Genomic DNA, 15,172 nt, shown 5'->3' on the forward strand with positions numbered 1-15,172 from the left:
TCTTTCACCTTCCTTTCAACTCTACTATAGGAAGAGCAGGAAGGCAAATATAATGTTAAAGTGCTCTCTGTCAAGGAGAGACAATAGACAGAAATGGACTGTGCTAAAGTGCTGATGTGCATGTTCTTGTGCAAAGGGAGAAACCATCATGACAAAACGAGGGGCTGTTATCACCAGATTGTCTGATTTTTCCACAGGAGCCAAAATAGGAGCTCTGATTTCAGAGCCAGTAGAGCATAGGGCACATTTTAGAGCCTGCAACTCTGTGTTTGAATCCTGGCTCTGACACTGTCTAGTCTATGACTCTTCTGTGTTACTCAAATGGTCCATGATTCAGTTTTCTAAGTGGAAAATGGAGCTCAAAATCATATTGTCTCAAAGGCTATGAAGACCATGTCATGGTTGTCATCCTGGCAGTACTGCACAATTGCAGTGCTGCCTACCTCGTAGGATTTTGTGAGGACTAAATGAGTGAAATTCATGTAAGGTCCTACGCAGTAAGCATTTAATTAACATCGTTACCATTAGTTTTTACTATTGAATTATTATCTTAATTATTATTCAAATTATAAATACTGTATAGGCCAAAGAAAAATATTTACCAATTTGAATCTCTGATTAAAGCCTATAGACATTCTTTTATTTCTGTCCACATAATTTATATACATATTTATCAGGCAATATAGTCTCTGTATTAAACTCTTATGATTTAAAAAAAAAACAGAAAACAAAAAACAAAGTAGCTTTTCATAGGTATGATGTTTATACTTTGTATGATATAATATATTTCCCACTTGAGCATGTTTTCACTGTGCAAGAGTAATTAATGTAAACAACACGATGTAACTATTACAGTATCCTTTGTTGGACTATAAATGAACTTGGGCATAGATGGTAATGGAGAATTAAGAGAAGTTCACTCACCTAAGCAATAGGAAGTTTGGAACAACATATACTAGGTGTATAAGTATTTGGGAAGGCAATGGATATGAGTGTAATTAGTAGTAGCATCTTGACCCAGCCACCTTTAGGGCTCGTATCTAGGTTTTATGAAAATTAGAACATGTATGAGCAAAAAGGGCTGAAAACTCTTAGCCTTAAGTTATAGCATTCAGAGTGCACTGTAAAGGAGAGAAGCATCTTTCTCCACTTTTCAAAAGAACACCATGGAGTTTAGCATCTTGGTGGTGCCAGTGATTTTGATATAGAAGGGGATTACAGTGTCTGGTAGACTAAGAGCTACTGAGTGATGACTGACAAGAAATGATAGGTATTTAACAAACAGATCAGTACCTAGATGATGCCAAGCAACTCAGAATCTGTGCGTAATAGAAGAGGATGTATTTCTGAGTATACCTGATACCTCCTAAATTCTTCCGGGAGTAGTAGAGAAGACTTTGGCATGGAACTGGGAGTCCTTTGAAAGAAGAAGTGTAAGAACAATATTAAAACTATTGCTATGGGGGCGCCTGGGTGGCTCAGTGGGTTAAGCCGCTGCCTTCGGCTCAGGTCATGATCTCAGAGTTTTGGGATCGAGTCCCACATCGGGCTCTCTGCTGAGCAGAGAGCCTGCTTCCCTCTCTCTCTCTCTCTGCCTGCCTCTCCATCTACTTGTGATTTCTCTCTGTCAAATAAATAAATAAAATCTTTAAAAAAAAAAAAAACTATTGCTATGAATGTGATTGTATTTCTATTAAGAGACTATTTAAGTTTGAGGAAGCTTGAGATATTTAACATACTTTATATTATAAATACAAATTTCATTTAAAAATAAATATATATTTATATGATAGAAGATCAGGACATCAAAGACAAAACAACTAGGTGCAATTAGATATCTCTTTTGCAAGAAGTTAATGTTTGTAAGATTTTTTTTTAAGATTTTATTTATTTATATGACAGAGAAAGATGCAGCAAGAGAGAGAACACAAGCAGGGGTAGTGGGAGAGGGAAAAGCAGGCTTCCCACTGAGCAGGGAGCCCAATGCGAGACTTGATCCTAGGACCCTGGGATCATGACCCAAGCCGAAGACAGACACTTAACAACTAACTGAGCCACACTTAACAACTAACTGAGCCAGTGTTTGTAAGTTCTGCTGGCCTCCTAGATTTTAAACTCTTTCTCTAACTTGTGATACATTATCTTAAGATCCAGATTGATATTGCATGATTTAATGTCGGTATTGACTATTTCTAAGTAAGTTTCTTCCTTGGTATGTACGTGATATTTCTGACTTCCATCCGTAAAGCTAATAGAATAATTTCAGTAATGTTTATTTCATTTTTTTCCTAACAGAGTTTTACATGTCCATTTTTCAATTTGTATGCAATTGTCCAGTGTAATTTCCTTTCACTGCACTTTTTAAATGATGAGATTTTTATTGTTTACAGCTAACCACTTCTGTACTTGGACCAGCTTTCTATACTGTGATGCCAGAACTAGTTAAGTTTTAAATGATAGAAAATTGTTTGTTATATACATTGGCTACCACCTGTCTTTAGTTCCTTTGGCAATTGTGTGCTCTTTCTGGCAGTTTTTCTCAAAGTGTGGTGCTCAGACCACCTGCATAAGAATCACTTGACTAGCTTGACTAGCTTGTTAAAAACATCACTTCCTGAACCTATGAGGCTTCATAAATTAAGTTCCCTTTGACTTTTCCCACTAAAGTTTGTGAACCACGGCAATATTGAGTTTACTTTGAAGCTCTGTTTCTAGGTTTAAAAAGGGATTTCTCTCCTTCTGAAAATATACAATTTAAATTAGCCAATACATTTTGATTCCATAGTATCAGTGCTGAATTTAAAAGTCATATAGTCTAGTAGCAATTAGCAAGAGGCTGTAGATAATATTACAAAAACAATAGGCCGATTAAGAAAAATGAAAAAAAAATTAATAAAGTGTCCTAATGGTTTAGCAAAGAGAGAGACACTAGGACACACTGAAGAAAAATAACCAATGATTTGTGACTGGAACAGTTTTGAGATGGGACTTGAGATACTTGGAAATTTCGATGTGGACATAATGGGAGTCCACCAGGAGAGCAGCAGAGCAAATGCCCAGTTGTGGGAAGGTGAGGATAATAATCAATGCCATCTCATAACTCAGCTCAGCTGAAGCATGAAATACACCCATGGGAGTTGTGGGTGACAAGGCTGGAATTACAAGTTTGGATGGTGAAGAGTCTTGAAGTCCATGCTGAAAATAATTGTTATGTTTTGGCCCTTCCGAATGTCTGTGACATTCTAGGAGGGCTGTGGATTTAAAGTAAGAAACCACACATTTATGCATTATAAGATTGTGTTTCTGATTTAATTAGCCATTTTTGCAACATCAAATCAGAAGTAAGCCCCAAAGAGAAGAACATTTCAGCAAATCTCAGTGTAACTTCTTGTTTTCCACAGAGCCTAATCGGGCACACACCATGTGGGTGATTCTTTCTTTATAAGATACAGTCTTGCAAGTCCTGACAAGTTCAGTTCTTCCTACAGTCATTTTCCACTTTGGTATTGCAGCATGATTTATTAAGAACTTACATAACCTGTGTGTTTCCATTGACTAGTATGCTTGAGAAAGAAAAGATTTTCATTTGGACCAAAGTCAATGCCATCAAGACCACATTTTCATTCTGGGCCTATGAAAGGATTGCTTTATAAGGACAAAACACAGGGTACAGGATGTCTTCCAATATGCTGGGAAATCACTTTCTTTATAGCCCTCTGCCCAACACATTTAATATCTTCTTGGATTTCTGATCCTGACTTTGATAAAAAAAAAATCTGTAATAGAACCATGTCCCTGTAAAATATTATCTTATGAACTATCTGGAACTTGTGGTAGCTACACGCAGAATATTGGTATGAAGAACAGAGAAGCCAGCACGGTTAGGCTTCACTGGGAGACATTACTGCCCTCCAGAGAGGCTGATGTGAGGATTTCAGAATGTGTGTTAAGCACTGAAGAGACAGACATTGACCAGTTCGAGAGCAGCTTTCGAGGAAACCTCAAAAGGCTGGCCATCACTCAGTAGTGTGACCTGTCTTTGCAGGATACTACAGAATCGTGCAGGCGATGCTCAGACATGAAATCCTCACAGAAATCTGGGAATTTTTCAGGTCAGTTCTGCTTAATTTATGGTACCATTTCTTGAGAAGCTACTACAATTTCTTGAGAAGCTACTACAAATTTTAGATAATATAGACAATATTAATTTTGGACAATTGAGTTTTTGGCTTGTTCAGGCCATAATTTGCACTAGACCTGGAGCTGAAGAGAGAGGTCTTTTATAGAGGTATAGTTTTAAATCATTGCAAAGGCAAATCAGTTTTAGATTATGAAGAATAGACTAAGAAGAGCTAAGGCACAAATGTATACTCTGATAAATAGCAACAGTTAATGTGGCCATAAATTCAGGAAGCACTTGAGTTGCCAAAAACATACCAGGAAAGAAGAATCCACAGCCTATAAAGAAACAGAGCATTCAAAGAAAGGCCAGTCAACAGCATGAAATGTCAAGCATGTGAAGGTCATAAAATAGCCTTTATATTTAGCAATTATAGTGTCATTAAGTAATGTATGAGGAGTAAGAGAGATATGGGATTTATGTTGAGAAATGAATAGAAAAAGATCATGGAGGCAGTGAGTGAGTATTTTGTGAAGGAAAAGAGTAAGCGATAAGAGAGAGAGAGAGAAATGGGCTAAAGGATACTATTTTCTTTTTGAAGCAGCAACTTGAGGGGAAAGAATTATTTAAGAGTAATTTAGTGAATATTAATCTGTCATTCATTGTTTTCATTCAGTTTCTATCTCATTATCTCCATCAACAAGTATCTGTTAGCCAAGATCTATTCTGTACTTTTAAATAGCAGAAAACTTTCTGCTCCTAAAAACATTATGTATTAAATATCTTTTCTTCTTTGGCTCACAATTTGGCCATGCTCTTAAGTTGTACCACTTGCTAGAAATGAGACCAAGCTTCTGAATATCCATAGCTCCTGAAGTTTTCATACTTAACTATCTGAATTCAGGGCTGTGATTTCCCCTCCCTTGCCAATGCCTGTTCTTGGTTTTGACTTTTCCTTCATTTAATTATGTGAGAACACACAGTTTTAAAACAGACAACCAGAGATAAAACATTATTTTTTTTTACTCTGGTGTTATAGAGGGTAAATTCTTGATGCCTCGTTTAAAATGATCATTTAGCATTAACCTAGTTCATTCCAGGCACTCTGTTTTTGCATTTTTTATCTCATTTAATTCTCACAGTAACCCCGCGTAAGTGTAATTATTATACCATTTTTATAAAAGGTGATTGAGTCTAAGAGGTTAAAAAAGTTCAAGTATAGACAATTAATAAATATGAGAACAAGAATTAAGTCACTAACAAGTGACTTGACATATAACAAGTCTGAAGATCATATATTATTATTAATATTATTTCTAATAGGTTTTGTAATCCATATCCAATGTTCTTACCTTATGACATAATTTTATTCCATTCTCACCCAACTGTTCAAAAAGATAATGAAGAATCACATGATATCAAGACCTAATAAATCTAAAATTAACAATAATCTAAAATTAACACAGTTGAGCATCAGGAAAAATGCTTGGGATAGGATAAAAAAATGGAATTGAGACATAAAGATAGATGCCCTTCCCATCAGTATCAATACTAAAATTGAGTTAGAGGGTAGTTTCCAGTAGCAGATTTAATATAAAATCAATAACTTCTCACTTTTGGATGATGGATGGTGATGAATTTTGTGATAAAGTATTTAAGAAAACACTGAGGAACACATGGACTTTTGGAATTTCTGTAATAATCATTTCTTGAATGTGAGGGGTCTGAATTCACTTGCTTTTAAACTCCTTTGTTTAGGGGCGCCTGGGTGGCTCAGTCTGTTAAGCTTCTACCTTAAGCTTAAGTTATGATCCCAGAGTCCTGGGATCAGGCCCCTTATTGGGCTCCCTGTTCAGTGGGGAGTGTGCTTCTCCCTCTCCCTCTGACTGCCACTCCCCCTGCTTGTGCTCTCTCTGTTAAATAAATAAATAAAATGTTTAAAAAAAAATAAACTCCTTTGTTTACAAGATTATTTCTCATTTTTTTTTGTTTTGTTTTTGTTTTGTTTTAGATTTGAAGGAATAACTACAAGAACAAAAATGAAGAGAGTTGAAAGGAAAAATGGTATAAAAGCATGTTGTAATATTGTACAGTACAAATGGGTGAAAAATGAGCTAGAAAGAGGAGATTTTAAGGACATTTGAATTGTTGCATGGCGGAAATACTGTTGGTCAATTTTGATAATGCTATTAAAGATCATTACTGGGGGAAAAGAAAGATAATAGTTGTAAGATTTTGTAATCAGTTAATGAAAAGCACAACGCTCTATAATCAGAATTTAGGTTTTTTTTTACTCTGAATTTACCTCTGAACCAGCACACTGCTGTGAATTTTTAGTCCTTCAATAATCAATTCTCAGAGACTTCAATCACCTTTTGGCTCCTATTAATTATCATCTTAGCAGCCACAGACTAGAGCAGTATGCCGTTTTGGTTTTCACAGCATGCATGATTGCCTTGATGCTTTCTAACCCAAGCGGTTCTTTACCCTGCAGCAGATTCCTCTCTTCCATCTGTAGCTGAGTGGTTTCAGAAATCCCCATGAGAATTGTTGGCCCCGGAATTTATGGATGTCAGTAATTAAGCTATCTACTCCAGCTGCAAGCTATTCAACAGCCTCAGTAGTAGAAGGGCATCCTCCTGCTACAAAGGATGGTCACAGTGAGAATAGAAAGGTCAATGCCCCCTGGTTGGTTGGCCTTGCACTGGGGAGCTTGGCTTATTCCAAGTTCACCCCATGATTTTCTCGTCTGTCTTATATTGTTTTTACAAGAAGGTGGTCTTTGCCACAAGCCACCTGGCCTGTAAATTGCTTTTGTATTTTTATAGTGTCTATATGCAAAGAACAACTGTTTTCTGTATCTGCCATCACTACTATATGCCGTAGAATTATCCTGGGCTCATGCTGATTCTATTATTGGCTGTATTTTATTGTATAGTTTGTCCTTGATCTGGATTGGGGTTGGTTTCATGTCACTAATAATTAATTATACCATTTATATGGTTTCTATCAAAATTATTTCTGTCTGTACCCTTTGGAATAGAGAACGTTTTTTATACATTCTAAATTTTTACTCTGTTTAATCATTGAAGTGTAGGTGCAGGAGTAAGAGTGTCTGCAAAGTCTCATGGGATTATTTCCCAGTGTATGCGCCTCTGTGTGTTTTTAGGTGTTTTTGATAATGCGTTCTTCTGTCACAATTGAAATGTACTGATGATTGGACTGACAATCAGTGCTGATTGTGTCCCATTATCATTATATCTCCAACATCTAGCATCTATCTGCATAATTGCATTTGGTAGATGCTAAACAATGTACACTGAATGGTTGAATGAATGAATGAATGAATGAATTCAATGATCAAATATCCTTTTTTCATATTGTCTTTCCAAGTAGTGCCCAATTTCTGGTCATTTTGATATGTGGTAGTGTGTGTGTGTGTGAGAGAGAGAAAGAGACAGAGAGAGAAGGAAGGAGGGAGAGAGAGAAGAGGGCCAGAGAGAAGAAGAACTTCAGAGATTGAGAATGAGTATGAACATTGAGCAGTGTATTAACAGATGTGTAAAAGAGGCAGTCACAACCAATGTGTAAATTAAATACAGGTGCAGTACAGCACAGACAGGATATCAACCCAAACTGAGCTTTAAATGACTTCCTGAAAGAGATGATTCTTAAAAAAAAAAAATAAAAATTATTTGACAGAGATCACAAGTAGGCAGAGAGGCAGAGAGAGAGGGGAAGCAGGCTCTCTGCTGAGCAGAGAGCCCAATTCAGGACTCGATCCCAGGACCCTGAGATCATGACCTGAGCTGAAGGCAGAGGCTTAACCTACTGAGCCACCCAGGTACCCAAGAGATGGTTCTTTTTAAAAAGGTGAGGTATCCAGGACAAGGCAAAGTGGAGAGTGAAGAAATTACTGGCAGAGTCAACAAATCATAGAGGGGTGAGGAAAGCATGCGAATAGTGAAGTATGGCTGCTGGAGGGAGGTGTTGGCTGAGGCCTGGCCATTGTCAATTCTTGACATCTCTGATACCACAATATTCCAATCCAGTATTATCTCCTTGTCTACAATAAAAACCTCCTACATGGTTTCCCTGATTGTATTCTTCTAATCCTGTCTTTGCATAACAGCTGCCTGAGAGACCTTTTTAAAATGCAAATCATGTCACCCCTTTGCTCAAAACTCTACGTGGCTGCCCATTTCATTGGAATGAAATCAAAAGCCCTTAAAATGGCCTGGCTCCTGGCTTGCCCTCTGTTCTTGCTTCCTGTCAATCTTGCCCTGCTCACTCCTTTCCAGGAACAGGTGAGATTCCCTGCTCTCTCATGAGGGAACCAGTTTCCCAACTCAGAAGTTTTGTACTTGTTCTCTCTTTTTAGAACATTAATTTACCCAGATACTCCCAACACTCTGTTTCATACTCAGATGTCACTCAGGATGTCTTCCCTGACCATGCTATCAAAAATTATACTCACCTTCTATTTTCTTATTTGCCTTTGTTTTCTTTGAAACCCTAGCAGCTTATCACTACCCGACACCACACTTGATGCACATTTGTTTATTGTCTGCTCTCACCCTATTAGAATGTGTTTCAAATGAGGATGGGTATATTGCCTGCTTTGCTTCCACTTTTTAACTCCAGTTCCTAGAATCGTGTCTGATGCATAGGGTATCTTCACGTATTTGTTGGATTAACAAACATTAATAAATGAACAAATGATACTTTGTCTTTTTATTTCATTTATTTATTTATTTATTTTATTTATTTGACAGAGAGAGATCACAAGTAGATGGAGAGGCAGGCAGAGAGAGAGAGAGAGGGAAGCAGGCTCCCTGCCGAGCAGAGAGCCCGACGCGGGACTTGATCCCAGGACCCTGAGATCACGACCAGAGCCGAAGGCAGCGGCCCAACCCACTGAGCCACCCAGGCGCCCCGATACTTTGTCTTTTTAAAGAAACTCTCCTCCTATGTGATTATTATATACACTGAAGAAATTGGATTTTATCCTATAGTAATGGGGAAAAATTGAAGATTTCTAAGCAGGGAGTGGCATGACCAGACTTGTATTTTAGAGAGATCATTCTGTCATCCAGGAGGAGGATAGATAAAAGGCCTTTGAAGTGATCAAGGCAAGAAATTATAAAAATTGAGCAGAAGATGTGAAAGTAAGAAAGAGAGGAGGAGACACTCTAAAGGAACTTTCAGTTGATGAAATGAGCAAGTCACCTTTAAATCATATGGATGCATTGGTGGAAGAGTAGGAAATATAGGGTGACTGGTTTGGCTGGGACTCTAAGTTTTCATACTGAAAGTCCAGTATCTTGAGAAAATCCTCATTCCTGGTTAGAACAGACTGGTTGTGGGGTGCCTGGGTGGCTCAGTGGGTTGGTCCTCTGCCTTTGGCTCGGGTCATGATCTCAGGGTCCTGGGATGGAGCCCCACATCAGGCTCTCTGCTTAGCAGGGAGCCTGCTTCCCACCCCCACCGCCCCGCCTACCTCTCTGCCTACTTGTGACCTCTCTCTCTCCCTATCAAATAAATAAATAAAATCTTAAAAAACAAAAAACAGAATAACAGACTTGTTGGTCACCCTAAAAAAAGTCAAACATGATTATAATACCTAATCCTTTCCCCAGTCTGCATTTAAATAGTGGCCATGATTCCCACATGAAACACTATGTTCTCTTAAGAATCACTTCAAATCCTGTTCCCCTAAATACTCTTTCCTTTCACCTCCCCTTCCACTCTGCCACTCTTCACCATGCCAAAGCCTTATCTTCCTCTTCTGAAGGACCACAGAATTCTTAGAACAAGTGAGCTATTTTGCTTTGTATAATATATTTATTGACCACTTTGCACATTTACCTTTTAAATTCAAAGCTCATGCAGGGTACCATGCTTTATTCATCCTGTTATCCTCGCCCAGCCAAGTAGTATAGCTCTGAATTCATATCTGTTGAAAGAATTGATGCAGACATGTATGTACTATGAGTTTGGGGAAATAGAAGGTGCAGGCTGATATTATTGGTCTCTCCTTGGAAAAAGGAACTGGTGTGATCATATGTTAGTGGCTACCTAGAAATATTAATCGAGGATATGTTGGCCACCATTTCTAAAGGAGAGAGAAGAGAATAGACGAATTATTATTATTCACAGACATGATTCTCAGTGTAGGCAGGGCCTGCACATCTGGTCCACGTGAACAGTTGCTTTATGTGGCATCTTTGACTGAAAAACTCTATTCCAAAGGGGTAGGGGACAAATATTATGAAATAGCTCTCAGTCTTTTGATAAACAAGGGTACATATTTTAAGCCTATCCTTATATGGAAGAAAACATACTACATGGAAATATAAGATTTCAACCACTGCCATGTTGGCCAACAGTTTGAATTAGCATTTGTAAAAAAATAAAATAAAATCCCTAGATAATTACTTTTTACATGATGCTACATTCTTGACACAGGTCACATTAACACTAAATACATTTAGCATGATTTCTGATATTCTAATCAAGGAATATATGTGATTTTCTCAATCTCATATTTCTTTCGACCCTAGATATTATGTTTAAGACCTGGTATTATTCCCTTATAGTTAGATACAAGTCTATGCACTTACACTTATGCATTATATATAATGCATGGGAACTAATTGAGAACTTCAAAGTAAATTCAAGGATGGCAGTAGCCATTTGTTGTGACTTCAACAGTCTTCTTGTTAAAACATCTCACAGAGAGTAGGAATCACATAGGAAGTTTAGATCCATCGTGTCAAAATTTGCAGGTAAAGTGTATAAATAATATATTCTTCTTCACTGTTTTTCAGCATGAGGACTACTTATTTTCTTTATTAGTTATTAAGATGCTTTGACAGCAGGTGATCAGATATAGCTTCCTTAAACGTAGCTGAGAGAGCCTTCTACTTCAAGCAAAACCAGTACTCTCTTCTTTGATACCAGATTCTCCCATAACTAATCCTCTAATCTTATCATGCTTTCCTCTTTTGAAATGACAAAGTTATTTATTATTCTCAATATTCACCTTCCATTGTAGTAACTCTCTGAACAGAGAATTTGAAATCCCAGTGTCCTTAGGGCTCCTTGTTGAAGGGAAATGAATGCAAGAATTGTGGGAAAAATTCCCAAGAATATCCTTCAAAGTTAGAATGAATTGCCTCGACATAGCAGTAGGTTGGACTTGTTCAACAGTGAACTAAGTTCCAGGCATTATAATGTAACATGATCAGGATGCTAATATATATGGGATGCCTTCAGAGGTATTCAAGTCCCAGGTTATATCCTCAGAATCATTTAATATTCTAAGAAGCATTTTTAAGATTAAATGATGAAGACCAATAGTACCTCCTAATCCAAAAGAATTTCCCTCTTCAACATAGAAAACATCACTTTTCTTTTTATGTTTCTTCAAAAGTTTCTGACACTTTAGGATATTCTCTTCACTATACACATAGTGACAAATGGATGTCATATGGGTCTATATGTGATAATGTGTATAATGCTATGTAGATTTTTTTAAAAAAGGAAAAAACATGAGAATTCCTGTGTAGACCACATTCTTAGTGATTCTGAACACTTACTCTTCATACTTATGCCAAAGCTAGAATATATAATAGTGATTTATAATCACATTTCCTAACACCTTTCTTTTCAAGGCAACCCTGAGTGGAAAGAGATGAATGTATTAAATGACCTTTGAGCCCAAATATTCAATGATTAAATCAAATAATGTTTTAATGAAATGTTTTTTGGAAAGATGATGTAGTGACCTCAGTAAGAGCCTCTGTGTGGCCAAGCAGCCTAGCCTTGAGCTTGTACCACACTAGGGAGGGTATTGAATATCTGTTACTTTTGCTGTTTCCACTTAAAACTTGGGCATTGTTTTAGCTATTTTGAGTGGCTCAAATATAAATAGTGACACGCCTGTTTTTACGTTGTACTCACTGAAGATCTTTCACAACGATGAGAATTCCTTGCCTGTGTAGGGAGCTTTAAAATGCACACAATTGTTTTGAAATCATTATATCCTTTACACTTCACTGTAGGGCTTCATTCCCATTTGGTAAATGAGAAGCTGAGTCCAATAATGGTTATCTTAACACAGTAAATATTCAGTTATTTAACATGAGTATGGAATATGTTATACTATGTCCTGTGTATGCTAAGTTATGTTATGTTGTGTTCTTATAGAATTTAATTATATAATTGGCTAGGGTTTGCTTACCAATTTTCAAAATATATTAGCGTAGGAAAAGTATAATTACCATAATTTAAATCTCCTTGGTAAAAATGGGAGGCTAAATATATAAATTTCCTCCCCCCAAAAAAGTGTATGCTGAGTAACTATACTCTGTAAGACACTGTGCTAGACACAGTGTTGCATAAGAGGCTTCTAAACAGGTCTAGGTTGTGATAAAACAGTGATTTTTTAAAAACCTCATTTTTATTTATAATTTTATGAAGTTGACATTTCTTTCTAAAGGTCAACAAGAATTTTTTCTCAAGTAATAGAATAAGGAAACTGGTGATTTAGGAAACTTAAGGAAACTGGTGATTTCTTGAGAGCATCTAAGTAGAAAAGTTTAACTGGAAATGTTCCCATCTGGGGTGTCTGGGTGGCTCAGTCATTAGCATCTGCCTTCAGCTCAGTTCATGATCCAAGGATCTTGGGATTAAGCCCCACATTGGGCTTGCTGCTCAGCAGGAAGCCTGCTTCTCCTTATCCCTCTCCCTCTCCCCTTGCTTGTGTTCCCTCTGTTGCTGTCTCTCTCTGTCAAATAAATAAATAAAATCTTAAAAAAATAAAAATAAATAAATGCTCCTTTCTCGTGGAGATAGGATTGGCTCTTCACATAGGGTAGTTAGGTTGGGCAGGAGTTTAACAGGAGAGAGCTGACTCTCCAATACTTTGTAGAAAGAAGCTTGATAAAATGGATTATCTTCAAAACAAAATGTCCTTGGCTGTGTACAGAGTTCTTAGATAGTGTTTTGCTTTCATTGTCCCCAGTCTAATCTCTTACAACTATAGACACATTTCTGTCAAGGTGATGTCTGCAATTTCTAAGTCAGTCAACACACACTTACTGAATGTTGCTATGTGCAGAACATAGTACACAGCTATTGTCATGGTGTCTCAAAGGAAATTGACTGTCTTTTTTTTTTTTTTTTTTTGCCTTGTATTCAATTTTTTTTTACTGGGAAGAGAAACATAGTTCTATATGAAAAAGTCTACTTACATAGCTCTAAGCTATGTAATACATTCAATTACTAATTTTCAGTTTCCTCAGTGAAATGATCATGAGCCAATGTTAGGTATTAAAGGTAAATATTAATTACACTGTAGTTGAATTTTTGATTTTGGCCTACAGGATCTGAAAAAAACTAGAGAAATCCATATATCATATACTGAAAATGTCAGTCCAATGTTTTAAAATATTTACAATCTTTCTCTAAGAAAATGATTAGGTTGAAAACACCTGAGGCACTTTAGAAAGTTTTAGAATTGGAGAAAAGATAGAAGACTGAAAAACAATGCTATCTTGAAGGCAATATGAGGTTGTAAAGCATTCTTTTTACATTTACGTATTTACATTTTACAACTTTTTCATCCCCAGATTGATTCAAGTCTCCTTTGTTGTTCCAAGCATGAAGCTCAATTACAGGAATTACCAAGGGAAGCTGTTACATAAGATTCTTCCAGAAACACAAAGGAGTGGTTTAAGGAACCTGGGTGTTGTAGTAGAAAGAATCAAACCATTTAAAAATAGACTTTCATGGTAATTTCCTCCTACTGGATACCCTCCCCATTTGTAACTATTGAGATCACTACTTCTGCTTATTTGAAGCTAGCATGTATTTTCAGGGGATGCATCAAAAGATTATAATTTTATTTCTGTCTGTGTTTTTGCTGATTTGCTAACAGCCTTTATGAAAACTTTAGGTTTGCAAAGACTCCTTTGTGCTCTGAAAACTTGGCAATATTTTCATCATTCAAAAATAGATGTCAAATAGCATCTTGTCTGTGAAGATTTTCTGGAATCTTCCCTAGTGTTCCATCAAGTCACTGGTTCTACTAGGCTCCCATAACATTCCATGTTTATCTCTATCATTGCTAACTCATTATAATGTGCATATAAGATTGTTTCCTCTTGTGGACTAGGAGACCCTAGAGGGCAAGGACCACTAAAGCAATTACCTAATACTATATGCTGGCCAGACAAACAGAAGTGAACACATCTTCCAACTCATTACATACATGTTTTTATCTCTCCCTTAATTTGGGTTTTCTCTCCAAAGGCCCTGCTTCCTATGGTGCACATGGTTTATCACATGCATCAAGAGATTAGGGACATTAAGCAGGTGACAAATATCAACAATGAACTGGGGATTTATTGTAATCAACCAATATGCTCAGCCTTGTAATTGCTCAGAGCTTTTTGCTCCATAATTATATGGTTGCCTCAGTGTAGCCATTCAATGATGTTATAATTAGTGGGTAATTAACAAAAGCATTTGCTGAGATGCTGCAGAGCATGAAACTTGTGTGCAGGTTGAAAACACCAGGGTTGATAAACTACTTAGTCAACAGTTTCCTAAAAATACTTTAGCATGTCCTTTTCAAACCTAAGCAATTATAGACCCCTTCCTAGCTTGCACATTCTGTACCTTACTCCACAAGTTGTTTCGCATGCCCTCTCAAGCTTGGAATGGGCCCATCTAAGCCTTGCCTTACTACATCTTCCACCTCACTTTACCATACATACCCTTTTCCACTTCCACAATGCCTTAATCACAATGCCTTTTATGGCAATTGCCAGTTCACAAAGGGATTCCATATATGTGATTTTATTTGATATGTGAGGTGGATTATGCAGAGCACTGGCTCCAACTTAGAGATGATTTAAAAAAAAAAAAGGCTTGAAGGAACCACTTCCCTTACTTTAAAATGCTTTTGGTAAAGAGTCTCAAAGCTGAGACTCTTCAGTCTCCATATTAAATGATCTTCCAACTTACTTTGGATAAAATGTGGCA

Source organism: Mustela nivalis, assembly GCF_964662115.1.
Source record: "Mustela nivalis genome assembly, chromosome: 6".
NCBI classification, from domain to species: Eukaryota; Metazoa; Chordata; class Mammalia; order Carnivora; family Mustelidae; genus Mustela; species Mustela nivalis.